General features: G+C 47.7%; 1 protein-coding gene and 2 long non-coding RNA genes across 4 annotated transcripts in view; 1 reads left to right on the plus strand and 2 right to left on the minus strand.

Moving 5' to 3' along the window:
* The window catches only part of LOC113841075 (carboxy-terminal kinesin 2-like), a 130,532-nt gene that overhangs the window by 9,048 nt on the left and 101,667 nt on the right, over positions 1–19,817 (minus strand). The window lies entirely within an intron of this gene.
* On the plus strand, positions 480–6,923 carry LOC140000082 (uncharacterized). Its single transcript, XR_011805369.1, has 2 exons — positions 480–2,426; positions 3,193–6,923. It is a non-coding gene; the product is annotated as an uncharacterized lncRNA (long non-coding RNA).
* LOC140000083 (uncharacterized) lies at positions 5,281–6,420 on the minus strand. The gene is made up of 3 exons (XR_011805370.1): positions 6,283–6,420; positions 5,795–5,934; positions 5,281–5,369 (listed from the first exon to the last, which is right to left on the minus strand). It is a non-coding gene; the product is annotated as an uncharacterized lncRNA (long non-coding RNA).

Genomic DNA, 19,817 nt, shown 5'->3' on the forward strand with positions numbered 1-19,817 from the left:
CCCCTTCAAACACCGCCCCCCCCCCCAAAAAATGCCCCCCCCCAAAAATGGGAGCCCCCCCCCCTAAAATGGGAGCACCCCCCCTTTAAAATGGACCCCCCCAAAAAAAAATCAGAGCCCTTCCAAAAAGTGCGGCACCCCCCCAAAAAAATTGGACCCCCCCCCAAAAAAATTGGACCCACCCCAAAGAGAAATTGGACCCCCCCCATAAAAAATTGGACCCCCTAAAAAGAAATTGGACCCCCCTCATAAAAAATTGGACACCCCCCCATAAGAATCTGACTTCCCCCCAAAAATTTGGACCCCCCCCCAATCGGTAGTGCCCCCCCCCTCCAAACTCTGTCTCCCCCCCCCCCGGTTTAGGACTCGCCCCCCTTACCCTACCCCAAATGCCCCCCCCCCCATCTGTGCCCCCCCCATATGTTTCATGACCCCCCCCTCATATTTTGGGACCCCAAAATGCCCCCCCACCCCCCATATGTTGCAGGAAGCACGGGCGAAAGCACGACAGACACCAGCAGAGTCAGATCGTGCTGCTCCCTTTTATTGCCCGAATAGCACAACTTTTATAGTGAACTTTACAGGGGCGGACAATGTTTCACACAAGATTATTGGTCAAAAGCACTCAGACAAACAACTAGAAGAAAACAACCCCACCTGCAAGAAAAGAACCCCCCTTTTGATTAGCAGTCAGGAAAACAACCCCCTTTGTGATTAACGGTCACGTAGACCTAGTCCTTGAGGCCAGCTGCTGGTAACAGTATTTTCTGAGTTTGGCGCTGTGGGAACACTGTCATGGGAACTTCTCATAGTTGCCCTGGTAGCTTGGTTTGCTCAGCTACAGCAAGCCATGGGATTTTTGCTGTTTCAAGAAATCCCTCAACACACATGCAACTAGGCAAAGAAAGTAAGGCTGAAAGCAGGATTGCTACCTTGGACTTTCGAAGAGCCAACTTTGACCTCTTCCGGGACCTGCTTGGGAGTATCTCATAGGATAGGCTGCTCGAAAGCAAGGGTGCTTGTGAGAGCTGGGCTACATTTAAGCAGCACTTCTTCCATGCTCAGGATCGGTGCATCCCAAGGAATAGGAAATCGGGGAAGGGGGGCAGGAAACCTGTGTGGATGAGCAAGGAGCTCATCAATAAGATCAAATGGAAGAGGATGGTCTGTGAAATGTGGAAAAAGGGCCTGTCCTCTTGGGAGGAGTATAGATGTGTTGTCAGGGCCTGCAGGGATGCGACCAGGAAGGCTAAAGCCCACCTAGAGATGAGGCTTGCGAAAGAGATAAAGGATAATAAGAAGGGTTTTTCAAGTATGTAAACGGCAAGAGGAAGACTAGGGATAATGTGGGTCCCTTGCTGAATGAGGGGGGTTTCCTGGTCAAGGGAGACGTTGAGAAGGCAGAGATACTGAATGCTTTCTTTGCGTCAGTCTTTGCTTCAAGGACACTCCCCCGGGACTCCTCGCCCCTGGCAATAGGACAAAGGGTCTGGGAAATGGAGGGCTCCCCCCTGGTGGACGTGGGAGTGGTTCGGGAGCGTCTGTGTGGGCTCAACACACACAAATCCCTGGGTCCCGATGGGATGCATCTGCGTGTGCTAAGGGAGCTGGCAGATGTGATCGCCGAACCGCTCTCTATCATCTTTGAAAGGTCCTGGAGAATGGGTGAGGTGCCTGAAGACTGGAGGATAGCCAAAGTCACTCAGAAGTGACCTCGTAGGCCCTTTCTGTGACATGTTGCTGCTGTTGCCCTATCAACTGCAGAGGCAGAAGTGACCTCACAGTCCCTGCCACAGTCACATTCCTCCTGCTGGGGCAGGAGATCCTGAGGCAGAGTTGAGGTCATCAGAGCATTTCCTCTCATCTCCTTCTTGTCGCCTACAAGCAGATCAAATCCATGGCCCCTCACATTCATCTTTGAATGCCGTGTGACTGCATGGAGTGGGTTTACGTGGTACAGTTTTGGTAGTGGGGGGCCATAGAGGTGGCTTTGGTGAGAAGAATCCAGAAGCTGCCCCACGTTAGATAAGGGCCCCACTGCTGGCCAGAACTGGGCCAATAAGCGACATTCTTTGCACCTCTGTGAGAGCATATTTAAACAGAAGAAAAAAAAAAAAGGCAAAAAAAAAAAAAAAGCTGCTGTAGAACAGCAGCTGGGAGAAAGAGAGGAGTGAGAAATAGCCTTGCAGGTGCTAAGATCAGTTATGAAGGAGGGGGAGACGTGCTCCATGTCCCGGAGCAGAAGTCCCCTGCGGCCTGTGATGAGGACCATGGTGAAGCAGGCTGTCCCCCTTCAACCTGTAGAGGAGACCATGGTGGAGCAGGTGGACCTGCACTGACAGAGGTTGTAGTTTGTGGAGGACCCCTGCCAGAGCAGATTCCAGGCCAGACCTGTAACCCGTGGAGAGGAGCCCACGCAGGACCAGGTGACCTGGCAGGAGCTGCTGCCCGTGGGGGACCCAGGTTGGAGCAGTTTGCTCCTGAGGGATGGACCCCATGGTCTGGAGCAGTTTTTGATATCTTGCCTCCTGACCTCCCCAGATATGTCCTTGTGTTTGGGGCAGCTTTTCAAACATTGCCTGCAAGATCCTGTCTCCCTGCATGGGGACGGTCAGTTTCTGAGACAGAAGTGACATCTTAGTGGGATGGAAGGACACAGCATGCTGTAGGCAGGCCCTGCACAGCATGCGTAGCAGCCCTGCACAGCCCCTGAGGGGCCCAGCCCCAGTTCGTGCCCCCCAGCTTGTGCTCCAGAAGGGCTCCCCTAGGTCCTGTGTCACTTTTCCCACCTGGGTCCCTCGGCTATCCAAGGAAACCTTGGAGGCAGTGTCCACCTCTGACTGGAAAACTGAAACCAGCCATGAAAATAGATTGAAGAAACAGTTCAAAGCTGTGCAAAAAAGGATTCTAAGTAATAGCTGAAATAATCTCCCTTGCCAGCATCACCAGCTTTTTTTTTTTTTCTATGAATGTTCATTATTTATTTACACAGTTTTCCATTGACAACACCATGGAGAAGTGCAATAAATCAAATTATGCTTTCTTGAACAATAGTTTTATGCAAACATTTAGGAAAATACATTTTACATAAACACACATTTACCAAAACACATTTCCCAACAATTCTAATGCTTCTTTCTTTTTTTCCTTTTTTTTTTTTTTTTTTCTCCTCCATTTCTTCTGTCCTTGAAGAGCACTCTGAGGGAGAGTCATTGCATTAAAGATTAATGCATGTTTAAAAGACTGAGATTGAGAAATACGCTCCATGCCATCATGAAGGGAGATAACAAAGAGTGTCAACAGTGTTGGCCCAAGTGCCCATCACTGAGGGATGCTGCTGGTAACTGGCTGAAAGGAGGACTTTGTACCACTGACACCTTGCCCCCAAAAACATCATCCCCTTTTTCAGTCCAAATATCACCAGTGTGGGTAAAGGGAACCCCAGGAAACCATGGCAAAGGCCTTGCTAAAGTGCAGGTTCACCTCGTTCCCTTCTTTCCCCTCCCCTTCTGTTTCAGCAGTTCCTTTGGTTCCTCCAACTGCCTGAAGAAGGCTGTGGCAGGACTTTCCCTATCACATTCCCAGGGTTAGAGGTGACAATTGCAGTTCTGCCAATCCTTTTTCTTGCCCTTCCTGAAGATGCGTTTGATGCCCACATTTTTCAAGTCCCCAGAAATCTTGCTGATCCAAATGCCTGACAGCCCGGTCGAGAAAGGCGGGGTAGTGTGACATAACAGAGAGGGGCATCTGCAATGAACCTATGCAAAAGGGGTTCCAGGAATCTCACAGGGACACTGGGGGTTGTTCCTGGAATCACACAGGGCAATGGCAGGGCTGTGTGAGGTGTCCACATCTGAGCAGACCTCATACACACATGCCTTTAGAGAGAGCTCCTGCAGTCACTGCCAGAGGCTGGGAGACACCTCAGCTGTGGGGTGCCTCGCCCTGCTCTGCCCTCCTCTGAGATACCCCAGGACATGAGGAATGGGCACAGAGACCTCGGTTCAAGGAGGAACGTCCCAGAGCTGCCTTCAGGTGGCTTCCCAGGGGACGTTACTTGGCCTTGTGACGCTATCTGCCCAGCTGGCCTTCATGAGACTTCTAGGAATAGCGGATGGCCTTTGTGCTCCTTCGTGTTCATCTCTCCACACACATATGACGTGCCTGCCAGCACCAGCATTGGGTTTCTCTTTCAATGTCTCCCATGCACATACAGCAGGCCCTGCTCTTCTGGGAAATCTTATCCCTCAAGAAGCAATGAGCAATGGCCTGGCCAGGCATTGCTGAACTTACTACCCACACCTCTGAGCTTGTGATGGCACTCTCCAGAGTATGAAAAATTATTAAAAAGAAAACCTTGTTCCTGCAATGCATTCTGAGTCATATGCAGAAGACAATAGGCTTTTTTTTTTTTTTTTTTTTTTTTAAATATTAGTTCATCAGTTTCCTCAAGGCATCCTTGAGCTCCTGGTTCCTCATGCTGTAGATGAGTGGGTTCACTGCTGGAGGCACCACTGAGTACAGAACGGATACCACCAGGTCAAGGCATGGCGAAGAGATGGAGGGGGGCTTCAAGTAGGCAACCATGACAGTGCTAACAAACAGGGAGACCACGGCCAGGTGAGGGAGACATGTGGAAAAGGCTTTGTGCCAGCCCTGCTCAGAGGGCATCCTCAGCACCACCCTGAAGATCTGCACATAGGAAATAACAATGAAAACAAAAGAACCAAAGACTAAGGAAAAACTGAAAACAAGTAGCTCAAATTCCCTGAGGTAGGCATCTGAGCAGGAGAGCTTGAGGATCTGGGGGATTTCACAGAAGAACTGCTCCACAGCATTGCCATGGCAGAGCGGCAGGGAAAATGTGTTGGCCATGTGCAGGACAGCTTGGAGAAAGTCACTGCCCCAGGCAGCTGCTGCCATGGTGGCACAAGCTCTGCTGCCCAGGAGGCTCCCATAGTGCAGGGGCTTGCAGATGGCAACATAGCGGTCATAGGCCATGACAGTGAGAATTGAAAACTCTGAACCAAAGAAGAAGACGAAAAAGAGAACTTGTGCAGCACAGCCTTGATAGGAGATGGTCCTGGTGTCCCAGAGGGAATTGGCCATGGCTTTGGGGACAGTAATGGAGATGCATCCCAGGTCGAGGAGGGCGAGGTTGAGGAGGAAGAAGTACATGGGGGTGTGCAGGCGGTGGTCGCAGGCTACAGCGCTGAGGATGAGGCCGTTGCCCAGGAGGGCAGCCAGGTAGATGCCCAGGAAGAGCGCGAAGTGCAGGAGCTGCAGCTCACGCGTGTCTGCGAATGGCAGCAGGAGGAACTCGCTCACAGAGCTGCTGTTGGGCATTTTCTGACATTGAACACAGTTGTCTGTTGAAAAAGAGAAGGCAGAATAAAGTTAGAAGAGACTTCTCTGAGGAAAACATTTTGAAAGTCTTAGAGCACTCTCATCCCAAGCCTCTCTCTTTGCAGGAGAATCTTTCTGCAGCTCTACCGCTTGAGTCCCGGATGATTCTTTCTGAGGCTGACACTGGGAGCGGGGATTCCTGTGGGCTCCAGAGGAGTCCTTCCTGCTGTGAAGCATTCAGGAAGCAGGAAAAAGGGGGAAACTGACGTTCAGTCCATTTATAAGATCCATGAACTTCGCAGTGTTGTTGCAAAGAACACCTCCCTCCAGTATAGAGCAAGGCTGATTTTCTTATGCTGAGTACAACAAGCACACTACTGTTTCCCAATATGTAGAGAGCTTAAAGCAGAGAAGCCCCAGTCCCACTGCAGATGGACAGAATCCTCACCTTGTCTGCAAGTGCATGAGCAGGATCTCAGCTTCTCCCTCTTTGCTAGGGCTACAGAGGCGTCACTCCAGCTGCCCACAGACAGCCAGTCAGCAGCAAGGACATGGCCTTAGTGCAGAGGTGTCTTCTCCTTGTGGCACCTGGAGAACACAAGGATGCCAAGAGAGAGCTGCATCCTGCTGGAGAGCAGCCTGAAGACCAGGAGAACACCCCATGGACAAACATGAATATTCATAAGCTGGACTGTCCCAGCATCCCAGCTCCATCCCTTCAGTGTCTGGAGGAGGCTTAGCACTTGGCTCCTGGCTGTCCAGGGGAAGCTGGGTTATGGCTCTCCATGGACTTTCTGCCAGACGTCCTCACCTCACAGTGCAATCCAGCAGCAGTCTCAAAGCCTACTGCATTGCCCACTGCCCTCCCAGAAACAAGACCCAGGAGGAGACACTTCCAGGACCTGCAGCTGCATGGCCCTGCAGCCAGACATTTACCTTGTCAAGGGCTGTGCAGATTTCTCCTGCAGGCAGCTCTCAGCATCCACCCACTCCCAACTGCCTCCAAGTCCTCTCTCCTTCTCTCCTCTCTTTGTGCCAGCTGCGGTCAGAGCCCCCAACCCTGCTGTGCTGTGCAGTGGAGCTGCTCCTGGGCAGAACTGTCTCTCTGCACCAGATCCCTCTTGCCAGGAGCAAGACTCAAAGAAAAAAGAAAGACTGGATTTGGAGACGTGGCATTTTTCAGGCTCAAGACTGGTGAACTATCCCTGATTAAACTGGTGTTTTTCAGAACTATTTTCCAACCTTTTTGCCATTTGAGTTACTCATTGTTGGAGAAAAATATGTGAATGGCAATACTGTCTAATAAGCAATAAAATGAGAAGAGATAATGTGTTATTCAGACTCTCAAAAACAAATCTGAAAGTTGTTTTTTTGTTCGTTTGTTTTTGTTTTTTTTTCCCTGATGTTTTGTCTCAGTGCTAAGATGCTTGAAACAGGATCTAATCACATTCCCTGCATGGGTATGATCTTCAATGTTTCTGTTCAGATTTTTTAAAATCGTTGCAAACATCTACTGACAGTATCCATTTAGAACGTTTCTCAGATCTTTCCTGTACTGATAATTATTTGGCAGGGACCAGGACTTGCTACTACAAGACTGTTGTATACTAGGGTGAGACTACTATCAACGGAAGGAGGAATTTGTTGGCTTATCGGAAATCCAGAGGAAACCAGCTGTGAGGCCTACCATTGAACACTGCTCTATGAATGCCAAGCAACATCTAAAATGTTAAAAATAGGCTTCAGTCCTTAGAACCATAGGCTTTCAAACCTCAGCGTTTGTTCTAATTGTCTTGGTGTGAGAAAGCTACTGATACTCTCATTTCTTGAGTAGTTGCAGGCAGAGAAAGTCTGAGCCTCTTGCTGTGTCATGGGTTTACGTGGCAAGGTTTTGGTGTTAGGGGGCCACAGGCGTGGCTTCTGTGAGAAGGATCTAGAAGCTGCCCCATGTTTGGCAAGGGCCCCACTGCTGGCCAGAGCTGAGCCAGTAAGTGATGTTGTTTTGCGCCTCTGTGAGAGCAGATTTAGGAAAAAAAAAAAAAAACACAACACTGCGCCACACAGCAGCTGGGAGAGTGAGAGGAGTGAGGAACAGCCTTGCAGGCGCCAAAGTCAGTGAGGAAGGAGGGGGAGAGGTGCTCCAGGCACACAGCACAAGTTCCCCTGCGGCCTGTGGTGAGGCCCATGGTGAAGCAGGCTGTCCCCCTGCAGCCCATGGAGTACCACGGTGGAGCAGGGTTCCACGCTGCAGCCCGTGGAGGAGCCCACGCAGGAGCAGGTGACCTGGTAGGAGCTGCTGCCCGTGGGGGACCTGTGCTGGAGCAGTCTGCTCCTGAGGGATGGACCCCATGGTATGAAGCCATGTGGGAGCAGTTCTGGAAGAGCTGCTGCCTGTGGGAAGCCCACGCCAGGTCAGTTCAGCAAGGCCTGCATCCTGTGGGAGGGACCCCACAGCACACGGGACAAGAGTGATTGAGAAGGAGCGGTGGAGAAGCGCTCTAGACTGACCGTAACCCCCATTCCCCCACTCCCCTGCGCTACTCGGGGGGAGGAGGTGGAAGAGGGTGGATGGGGGGATAGGTGCTTTGGTTTCTTTCCTTTGTTTCTCGCTTTTCTAGCTGCGTAGGAATAGGCAGTAAGTCTTACTGTCCCCCTATGCTGAGTCTGTTTTACCAGTCACAATAATTACTGCGCGTCCTCCCTGTCCTTATCTCAACCCTTGAGCCCTTTTGCTTGTGTTTTCTCCCTGTTCCTCTTTGAGGAGGGGGAGTGAGAGAGCGGTTGTGGTGGAGCTTGTCTGCCCACCTGAGTAAAATCACCACACTGTGTAAGGAGAAAAGCAAGGCAGAGTACACATACCCACACGTCAGGCGACATAGCAATCCAGCTGGCCATACTGTGACCTGTGATGTTTATGCATGTATCTACTCCTTGCTATTTTTCCCGTAAAATATTGTTTCTTTCAGGGAAAGGATTACATACTGCTTTTTCTGTTTAATCATCAACTTGGTGATGAGCTTGAGACCTTTAGAAGCTACTTAGAGAACCAAAATTTTATATCAAACTTTGACTTAAAAGTTGGACATGCAAAATCTACAGATCCAGAGGCAGATGCAGGGATAAAACTGTATGGAAACTGACTTTTAGATCAATAAACTCACACATACTTTGTTGTTGTTATTAGTGGTTGTTATTATTAAAAGTCCATGCAATGGCCAGTCGTACAAATTGTCAACTGTCAATTGTAGAAAACTGGAGAGCGGCTAAAACTGAGCCATACAAGGAAGTAAACTTCCAAATAATAAATGCAATTACTTTTTATAAAATGAACTTTTTAATTTAATTTAATTTAATTTATTTATTTATTTTTTAAGAAATAGCTTCCTGAGTCCAATCTCTGTTTGCCAAAATATGGTCTTGAATCTAGGTTCCTCACATTGGTGTGAGTGCCTGCCTGTAATGTGCTGTGGAGGTTGGCTATTAGGCTCTGTGTGTGGCAGCAAGGTCATTTGTGAACCTCATTCACTGCAAACAGGGACATGTCAGAGAAACTATTTAAACATGTATCGTTTCTCTCTTCACACCTAGTCTCTACTTTTCATCTGCAGTCCCTTCTCATCTACTCACATTTTTCTTCCAGCACCAGTAGCAAAACAGATGGGCTCACAGGTCATGGGGAATTTATGGGGAATGCTGTTTCAAACGTGTTACTGGCCACAAGATGCTTCTTTTCCTATTGTTCAGTGAATGGGACTAGATAAAGCACTACACTTCCCTGATACAATTGCAGGTTTTTTTTCTGGCTTCATCCCTGATGAATTACTTGTATTTTGAAAATGTGTTCTTAAAGATATCTCAGATCTTTCCCTGCATTTCCTTTGGTGAAGCTTGATTCTTTTGGGCTAATTTTAATTTATTTAACGTTCAGTAAGGGTCTGATTTTATTTAACATGCACGTGCAACTTACCCCCCCAAGTCTTAATGGCATTGCAACCACTTGTACTGCCCTATATATTTATTGTAATACTCCTCCCAGCTTTCATTGCATTCATCGTGTCTAGTTTATTTCTCGTCACTATATCCACATTACCCTTTTCCTGTGGCCTGAGTGGCTTTTGAGCATATTCTGTAAGGAAGCAATCCTGTATTAGTCTTATAATCATGCTTGCTTGGTAGTTTTTCCCACTAACATTTTCCTAGGAAATGTCTAGGTAATTGAACTCCTCCACTGGATCGTTACGCTGGATTCAATACAGACTTCCTTCATCTGTAAAAACATTTCCTGATATGCTTTCTCATCCTCTCCTGAAAGTCTCTGGCAAGGTCCAAGGACTAACTTTTTCCATATCTCATTCTTCAGTTTACTTCCAATAGTCCCTGTTGTGTCAGCCAAAATCCTAGTGTCATTTATTGCTGTTTATTCGGTATTCTCCCTGTACGCAAATTACTCCCTCCCTCATTACTTTTGTTTTACCTCACCCATCTGCAAACTTTATACCTTGGTAATTTTATCTCCCAGTTGATACCTTGAATTAACCAAGTCTCTGTCATTCCAATGTAATCATAATTTTCCCTCAACATATGTTTCTAATACAGCAATCTTGTTACATACATGTATGTTTCTAGCATTTGTAAAACACATTCATCCTGTTCTTTGTCCTTTATGGTCACTTTTATTTTTTGAATGTGTAGAAAGAAAGGGTTTCCGCATTGACTTAATTTACAAATTCAGTGCCCCTTTCTCTAAGCGTTAAAGTCCTTATCTTTTTTGTCTATGTGAACTCTGCCTTCTGAGCAATAAAAGAAAATTAAGACTCTTTAAATTACTTTTCTCATCTAAGTCTGAAAGTGAAAAACTGCAAAGTCAATCTCTTTATTTTGAAGGGTTGTTAAGCCTTCTCTTTAGGTAAGAGACCTCAAACTTCTCTTCACAGAGGATTTTGAACCAGTATACCAGTAGTTAGCCTATAAGCTCAATCCTTTGCCTCCTTTATTCAGATTGCCCTTTGAAAGTTACTTAAATGGTAGACGCACGTGATTAGTTCTTTCTTTGTCAAGCAGACACTCACGCTGTCAGTCCTCTCTGGGTGCCAATACCTTCAGTGTGGACTAAAATTCCTGGAAGCTTTCTGACACCCTTGTGTCGTCGTTCCCCCCGCCCGCTTTTTTTTCTTCATTGTTCTCCTTTTCTGACAGAGCTAGGGTGATACAGAAGAGTTTGGATGCTTATTAATCAAAAATAAATCTAATTTTGGAAGTGGAAAACAATCACTGATCTATCTGTAAATGGCAGAGAGCTGCTCTCTAGCTATCTTGCAGCTGCCCATGGAAAGTACAAATCTGGGCTCAGAGGGCTGAAATAATTACACCCTGTTCTGTTTTGAACCAGTCTAATCTTCACTTCAGCTGCTGCTGCCTAAACACAGGGCAGCACCTTAACAATCCAAATGGCTGATTACATGATATATTTACCACTTTTCCTAATCTGAGAAAAGCGCAGTTCAAAAATATGTGTTTCTTAGTTGAATAAAGCCGGAAGAAAAGTGATTCTTCCGTAACTCAGTTTTATAGCTTCGCTCTTCCTTTCCTCCTTTCTCACTTTCACTGTGTCCTATTGTCAGCTGTTCCTCTCCAGTTGCCTTATTTTACAGCTGTTGCTTCCCACTTCTTTTGATATATTTCCCTATAACCCATGTCTACATCTGCACACCAACCTTCTCTTGTCTAGCTAACCGGAGACATATTTCACTGCAGTTCTGTGAGCTGCATGGGCTATTATGATTCTGCCAGCTGATGAAGATTGACCTGCTGTAGAGGGAATGAAAAACTGGGACGTCTTTTCATTCTTCCTGTCAGTAAAACAGCTGCTTCTAAGCCTTCCATTAAGAAAAATAATAATAAAAAAAATCCACCATATTATATTACAGTAAAACTACACAGTGCAGGGAGATTGATTTAGGCAACATGTGTTTATCCAGATTGGAACATACTTCGAAGTCTGAGGGTGAGGGCCTCATGCTTCAAAGAGCTCTAAGGATTTATGGAACAGTCTGAGAGTGCCGTGTGAACCCATCAGCGTGGACACAGATCTTGGAATCTAGATGTTGGTGTTTGACACGTGAATGAACACATGAAACATAAGTAACACTGATCCCTGTTTGAAGGAGATGAGCCTTTGATGAGTGGAAGTGGTTCTATTTTGCTGTATCATGGGATAGAGAGCATGGGAAGCAGTGCATCACTAGTTAGTTCAGAAGTGACTGATAGATAGGGTGGACCTTGCTAGCTCTTGTGCAATCTGTTTGCTACTCAGAGAACTCCTTTCTTTCTGCAGTGAGATATATCTTCCTCAGAAGTAAATGGAATCTAGTTATTTGTGGGCTGAAATAAGAACAAATTGAAATATAGAAAGAACTGTGCCTAGATCAGCAGAGCAATGAAGAAAAAGTCCAAGAGAGGAAAAAGTATATCACAGCATAAGAGAGGAAAAAGGTAATTCAGAATGCAAGCGAATGCATGTAGGAGAAGAAACTAAACAAAATTACACAAAACTATAGAAGAAATAGATTAAGAATATAGAAGTAAAAGATAAGTAATAGAGAGTGAAAACATGCTTACACCAAGAAAACTGTGTTTAAAAACATGCATTTACCTAACTTAGTACTTTAACTTGCAAAATAACATGGCCTCAGTGCCAAAGATCACTTGACTACTGTTAGCTTGTGCAGCACTAAAAGCATAATCATGTCAATTGCTTATTTGCATGATTTTTCATATTCTAAGAGTTGATACGGAAATGATCCGTTCTGTATCAGTACAATTTCTGAACACTTGAAAAGAGATACTGTGGCTTACCCTTCAGAAGAGAATCTCGAGAGCCGAGTCCAGGGGGACAATCACTTCCCTAGCCCTGCTGGCCACACTGCTTCTTATTCCAGCCAGGATGCTCTTGGCCTTCCTGGCCACCTGAGCACACTGCTGGCTCATATTCAGCCGACTAGCCACCATCACTCCCAGGTCCTTCTCCGCCTGGCAGCTCTCCAACCACTCATCTCCCAGCCTGTAGCTCTGCTTGGGGTTATTGAGCCCCAGGTGGAGGACCCGGCACTTGGCCTTGTTGAACTTCATGCAGTTGGCCTCAGCCCATTGGTCCAGCCTATCCAGATCCTCCTGCAGAGCCTTCCTACCCTCGAGCAGATCGACACATGCACCTAACTTGGAGTCATCTGCAAGATCACTGAAGGTGCACTCGATCCCCTCATTCAGATCATCGATAAAGATATTAAAGAGGACTGGCCCTAGTAGTGAGCCCTGGGGAACTCCATTAGTGACCGGCCTCCTACTGGCTTTAACTCCAGATAAATGTAACTGGATTACAACAGCAGGCATGTTTCTAGCCACACGTGCCTTTTTCCAGAGAGAAAGCTGAAGAACATGGCAACCCACAGCCTGCTGCACCCTGAGGGGCAAGGGCAGAGCAAAGCCCAGGCTGGCACAACACAAAGCGTTGGGGACGGCCATGGCTCCGGAATGCTGGCCCCAGCGGCGGTTGGGCGGTTGGGCAGGCCTGTAACGGCTGCCCGTGCTGACGGGGAGGCTGCTCGGCTGCCTGCTCCTCCCGCTCAAGTGTCCGCTCCAGACACAACCTCAAGCAGAGGGAGTCAGCTTCTTTTTCCTCTCTCTTCAAGCAGGACGGTGACACGATTGGGTCAGGACGAGAGTGACCTCTGCATGAGGATGACGGGACACGGACAGCCTCGGTGAGAAGAACCTTGGGCACTCAGGCAAGCGCTGCCCATGGTTACAGGGGGATGCTGCTCCGTTTGGTGCTTTTCCTCTTTCAGACAGAAACATTCCTAGCGATGAGACCGGACCGTGGCACACTGCTGGCCTCTCTCGCTTTGAGAGCTCAGCCAGAAAAGATGCCAACGCTCTCCAGGACAGATGAGAAAGCGTCACGCCATTCCCCACCACGGTGTCACCACGCTAAGTGGGAATATGGCACATTTAAGCTACAACAAACAAACATCCCCTGGACATCAGGAAGATGCGAGATGGACAGCCTTGGTGTGAGGCTGGGAGAGCTTCGTGCAAGGAGGAAGGAATGGCTTCCAGTGCTGAGAGGGGGTGGCTGCTCGGTTTGTCGCCTCCTCTATTACAGCTGGAGACACTGACAGTGCTGGAATGAAGCCGTGGCACACTCCTGGACTCTCTCCCCTTGAGAAGTCACCTAGCAAAGGTGTCAATGATCTCCAGGACAAGTAAGATTGCCCCAACCCACACCCCAGCATGGTCTCATAGCAAGCAGGACGGTGACATGCTTGGGCCAGGACAGCAGTGACCACTCAATCAGGATGATGGGAGACGGATTGACATGGTGAGACGCTCGAGTCCGTCGGGCACAGAGGCAGGGTCAGCCCCTGGTCCCACGGGGATACTGCTCTGATTTTTCTTTCTCTTATTAAAGCCAGACACACACAGCGATTGGAAACAGACGACGGCACATCCGTGGCGACTCTCCCTTTGAGAAGACATCTGGAAGGAACTTCCAGCACTCTCCAGGACAAGTAACATTGCCCCAACCCATATCCACCACTGTCCACAGAAATCAGGATGGTGACACGATCAGACTAGGACGGCAGTGACCGCTCCATGGAGACGACGGAACACAGAAAGCCTCGGTGAGTCGCTGGAGACCCTCGGGTACAGAGGCAGGGGCTGGCCATGGTTACAGGGGGATGCTGCTCCATTTGGTGCTTCTTCTCTTTCAGCCAGACACACACAGCGATGAGACCAGACCACGGCAAACTCCTAGCCTCTCTGCCCTCGACAACTGAGCTGGAAAGAAGAGCTGCCAACGCTCTCCAGGACAGGCAGGATCGCCCCAACCCACACCCACGAGGCTCTAACTGCAAGCAGGTCGGTGACACGATCGGGGTAGGACAGCAGTGACTGCTCCATGAGGACGATGGGACAGGGAGAGCCTCGGTGAGTCCTGGTAGACCCTTGGGCACAGAGGCAGGGTCTTCCTATGATCACAGAGGGATGCTGCTCCGTTTGTTCTGTCTGTTATTAAAGCCAGACACACACAGCGATGGGATGAGACCAAGGCACAATCCTGGCCTGTCTCCCATTGAGAAGTCAGGTGGAAGGAAGTTCCAGCGCTCTCCAGGACAGGTAAGATCTTCCCAACCCACACCCACCAGGCACTAACAGCAAGCAGGAAGGTGACCCGCTCGGTCCAGGAGGGCAGTGACCGCTCCATGAGGACGATGGGACAGGGAGAGCTTTGGTGAGTTGCTAGAGACCCCCGGGCACAGAGGCAGGGGCTGCCCATGTTTAGAGGGATGCTGCTCTGTCTCTTGGTGCTTCTGTTTCAGCCAGAAACACAGAGCGATAGAACCAGACCACGGCACAATCCTGGCCGCTCTCCCCTTGAGAAGTCAGCTGTAAGGAAGAGCTGCCAACGCTCTCCAGGACAGGTAAGATTGCCCCAACCCACACCCACCGGGTACTAACAGCAAGGAGGACGGTGACATGATCGGGATAGGACGGGAGTGGTCCCTGTATCAGGATGATGGAACAATGACAGCCTCGGTGAGTCTCTGGAGACCGTCGGGCACAGAAGTAGGGGCAGCCTGTGCTCTGAAGAGGATGCTTCTCCATTTGTTGGTTCTTCTTTTTCAGCCAGAATTTCACGGCGATTGCACCAGACCATGTCAAAATCCTTGCCGCTCTCCCCTTGAGAAGTCTTCTTGAATAAGAGCTGCCATCACACTCCAGGACAGGTAAGATTGCCCCAAAACACACCCAGCAGGCTCTGACTGCAAGCAGGACGGTGACATGATCGAGGTAGAAAGGGAGTGATCGCTGCATGAGGTTGACGGAACAATGACAGCCTCGGTGAGTTGCGCTAAAGCCTCGGGCAGAGAGGCAGGGGCTGCCCGTGTTCACAGAGGGATGCTGCTCTGTCTCTTGGTGCTTCTCTTTCAGCCAGAAACACCCAGCGATGGAACCAGACCACGGCACAATCCTGGCCTCTCTCCACTTGAGAAGACTTCTGGGAGGAAGAGCTGCCAAGACTCTCCAGGACAGGTAAGATTACCCCAAAACACACCCCAGCATGGTCTCATATCAAGCAGGACAGTGACACGCTTGGGCCAGGACGGGAGTGAGCGCTCCATCAGGATGACAGGAGATGGATTGACATGGTGAGACACTCGAGGTTGTTGGGCACAGAGGCAGGGTCAGCCCCTTGTCACACGGGGATGCTGCTCCGTTTGTTCTTTCTCTTATTAAAGCCAGACACACACAGCGATGGGAAGCAGACAACGGCACAATTGTGGCGACTCTCCCTTTGAGAGGACATCTGGAAGGAACTTCCAGCGCTCCCCAGTAAGAGTAAGATCTCCCCAACCCACATCCACCACTGTTCACAGAAAGCAGGAATGTGACACGATCAGGCTAGGATGGCAGTGACCGCTCCATGGAAACGACGGAACACGGAAAGCCTCGGTGAGTCACTAGAGACCCTTGGGCACAGAGGCAGGGGCTCCCCGTGTTCACAGAGGGATGCTGCTCTGTCTCGTTGTGAGGAATGTTTTAACAATTCCAATTCGTGTCCATAAATTCGTGTCCATAAATAAATAAATAAGTCCGTAATAATGTAATAATTCTGTTTGAATCCTGCCTGCCTCTGGGCCCTGCGCTGGCAATTTAATTCTTGAACCACAGATGCAGTGTGCTCCGGTCTCCCCCTCATTCCAGTCAGTTTATCACGTCTTCAGAAAACACTCCTTAAATTTATGAACCTGTTTGCTTTTGTTATTCCTGACTTCTAGTTCTAACAGTTACAGTTTTTCTTTTCTGTCTTCTCTGTCGAGATTGATTTAACACTGCTATAGATGTTATGTAGATGACTGTGAATAGCTGGGAAAGAATGTTTTAATTGCTCGTGAATCGCCAACCTGTTTGGGAGTTTCAGAACAACTGATAATAACCGGTGACTGCTGGTGACTGTTATGGGATCCTTGGTATCTGGCCAGGGGGGCCAAGAGATTAAGAGGAAGAGAAAAGAAGCTGAAGGACGGTTGGGAGACAAGACCTGTGGAGAGTGTACAGAGAGTGTTCCATAAACTTGGAATAGTGCCAAGTAAGTACAAAGGGTGAGAGGAAGACTACGAGCCTTCAGCATGAAAGACCCCTAGAGACCCCCAGAGGAGACTGATGCGCATGCTCCAGTAGGAGGAACAGGACTCCGGAAGCTAATTATAATAATCTACCTTTTTAGAAGTAGTAATGAATATGTATTAGTCTAGGTGCATAAAAATCAGCTGCTTGATGTAACTGGTGTGCGTCCTGGTGGAGCGGAGACTCCCGGTGCACCCAGCGCTGTTTGCTTACCTCTATTCCTTTATATTACTTTAATAAATCCTATTTTTCATTTAATCCTAAATTGAATCCTGAGCCATTTATAACAATTTGGGGGCTCGTCCGGGATGGCTATAGTTCCTGAATTCTGATTTAATCTAGGAGAGGCGCCCCACCATTTGGTGGCTCCTGTTTGAGTCAGATCGGGACTAATGCCATCCTGAACCTGAATAAAGGTAAGCAAAGAATTTGATTTTTTTTTGAGCTCCCTTGTTGCCGGCTGTTTTTTGCCCGTAATTCTGCGCGCGAAGATCCGGACGAAGACGACAGAGTCGTTTGGATACCGTTTGGTTGGATTCCGGTGTCCGGGATCAAACCGGACGAAGACGACAGCCGTTTGGATACCGTCTGGTTCGATCCCAGACGAAGACGCTGGTGGATACCGTCCGATTGGAGTCTGGACAGTCTGGACGAAGACGACTGATTCGTAAGATACCGTCCGGTTGGGTAAAGGTACGGTTGCCAGTTTTTGTGTGAGAGTGTAACTGAGACTTCTAAAGTCAGCGTGGAGGTCTTTTTGTTTTCTCACTGGTTCTGATCTCCTGTCGGGGGGGCTGGGCTGGTGAGAAGAGGGATACGTGGGTGGGTGATAGGTCCTAAACCCCCTGCAAGACACTCTCACCAGGCAACCAAGGGCTGTGGGAATTGCCACTAGTAAAATTCCCAGATGGGTCAAATAAAATCGAAGACCAAGGACCAGAAAGGGAGCGAAATACCAGATATACCACCAGAAAGTCCATTAGGAATAATGATTGGAAATTGGAACAATAGGGGCCCCAGAAAAGGGAAAAATAAAGTAAAATTGGTTCAGTACTGTATGACGGAATGGCCAAAAAAACCTTTAAGACCACATGTTTTCTGGCCTGTTTTTGGATCTTTTGATGATTGGATTTGTCAGGCTTTGAATATATACGTTAATTTAAAAGAACCTTTCTGTCAGGAAGAAAGTGAGTACGCAGAATTGTGGGTTAGGACTTCACGTCCAGCCTCAATATTTGCACTAAAAACAAAAACGAAGGAGGATTCTGGAGGAGAGGAAAAGCAGGAGAAAGAAAAGAATGATGAATGGGAGCCGTTGGATAATTTACCACCTCTGGGTCCTAATAACACCCTCCCGGCTCCCCCTGCTCCCCCTCCGGTACCGGTAATATCTCCGGCAGTGCGGCCAAGGCCCCCGAGGCCTCTGCCTCCAGCACAAACAGCACCAGAGTTAGATCTGCCTCCGGCTGCATGCACAAGAAGTAAGACTGCCGTATCTGAGGAAACCCCTCTATATCCATTAAGAGAAGTACCTCTTGGAGGCAATCAGGGAGGTATTGGGTTTGTGGCAGTCCCTTTAAACACCACAGAGGTGAGAACTTTTAGAAAAGAGATGGGGACCCTGTTAAATGACCCCCTCGGAGTAGCCGAAAAACTAGATCAATTCCTGGGTCCTAACACTTATACCTGGGAAGAAATACAATCCATTTTAGGCATTTTATTTACTGCTGAGGAAAGGGGAATGATCAGGCAAGCTGGAATGAGAATTTGGGAAAGACAAAATCAAGCAGGACCCCCAGGAGATCAAAAATGGCCAAATGTGGATCCCCACTGGGACCACCAGCAACCCCAGGGGAGACAAAATATGAGAGATTTGAGAACAATAATTATACAAGGAATAAGAGAAGCGGTTCCACGAGGAAAAAACATTAATAAAGCATTCAATGAACACCAAGGAAAAGAGGAACCTCCAACAGAATGGTTGGAGAGATTAAAGAAAAGCCTGCAAATGTATTCAGGGATCGATCCGAATACAGCAATTGGAACCGCACTTCTTAGAACACAATTCGTAGCCAAATCCTGGGGGGACATAAGAAGGAAATTAGAAAAGCTAGAAAACTGGCAAGAGAGAGGATTAGAAGAGTTACTTAGAGAAGCGCAAAAAGTATATGTCAGGAGAGATGAGGAGAAACAAAAAACAAAAGCCAAGATCTTTGTAGCAGCAATAAAAGAGAGTCAGAAAAAACCCTTGTCAGGAGAGAGGGAAAAGAGAAGAAGTATCGAAGAAGCCCCTAGAGGTCAGCCGTCTCAAGGGAATTCAGTGATCCCCGCTTGTTACTATTGTCAAAAGAAGGGACATTTGCAGAAGAATTGCCGTAAGCGGGAACAAGACGAGAAAATGTTTAAAGAAGAATAGGGGTGTCAGGGGCTATATCTTCTGGGGACTTCAACATCAACAGAGCCCTTGATAAAATTATTAATTGGTCCCCAAAAAGAAGAAGTACTATTTTTAGTAGACACGGGAGCTGAAAGATCCACTATTCAAAAACTCCCAGAGGGAATAAAAGAAGGGAAAAATTACACGTCTGTAATAGGGGCAAAAGGAGAGCCTTTTAAGGTTCCTGTGTTAAAAGATGTGGAAATAGAAACTGATCAAAAGATTTGTCTTAATGATTTACTTCTGCTCCCTGAAGCGGAGTACAATTTACTGGGAAGGGATCTGATTTTAAAATTAAACTTAAGCATTCAAAGTCAAGGGGATAAATTGCAAATTAAATTATACACTTTAACACAAAAAGATGAAGAGGTTATTAACCCTTCAGTGTGGTATAAGGAAGGGGAAATTGGAAAAATGAGAATGGACCCCATAAATGTGCAAATAATGGATCCACATCGTCCTATTCGAATTAAACAATACCCTATACCAATGGAGGGTCGAAGGGGATTAAAACCCATAGTTGATAGACTTTTGGAAGAAGGGACTTTAGAACCATGTATGTCACCTCACAATACACCCATCCTCCCTGTAAAAAAATCGGATGGGTCGTACAGAATGGTACAGGATTTGAGAGCTGTAAATCAGCGAACAATCACTAAATTCCCTGTGGTAGCAAATCCTTACACTCTGCTGAGTCACATCTCTCCCAAATATACTTGGTATAGCGTAATAGATCTAAAAGATGCCTTTTGGACCTGTCCTTTAGATGAAAATTCCAGGGATTATTTTGCTTTTGAATGGGAAGACCCGGAAACGGGACGAAAACAACAATTAAGGTGGACCG

Source organism: Anas platyrhynchos, chromosome 31 (genome assembly GCF_047663525.1).
Source record: "Anas platyrhynchos isolate ZD024472 breed Pekin duck chromosome 31, IASCAAS_PekinDuck_T2T, whole genome shotgun sequence".
NCBI lineage: Eukaryota > Metazoa > Chordata > Aves > Anseriformes > Anatidae > Anas > Anas platyrhynchos.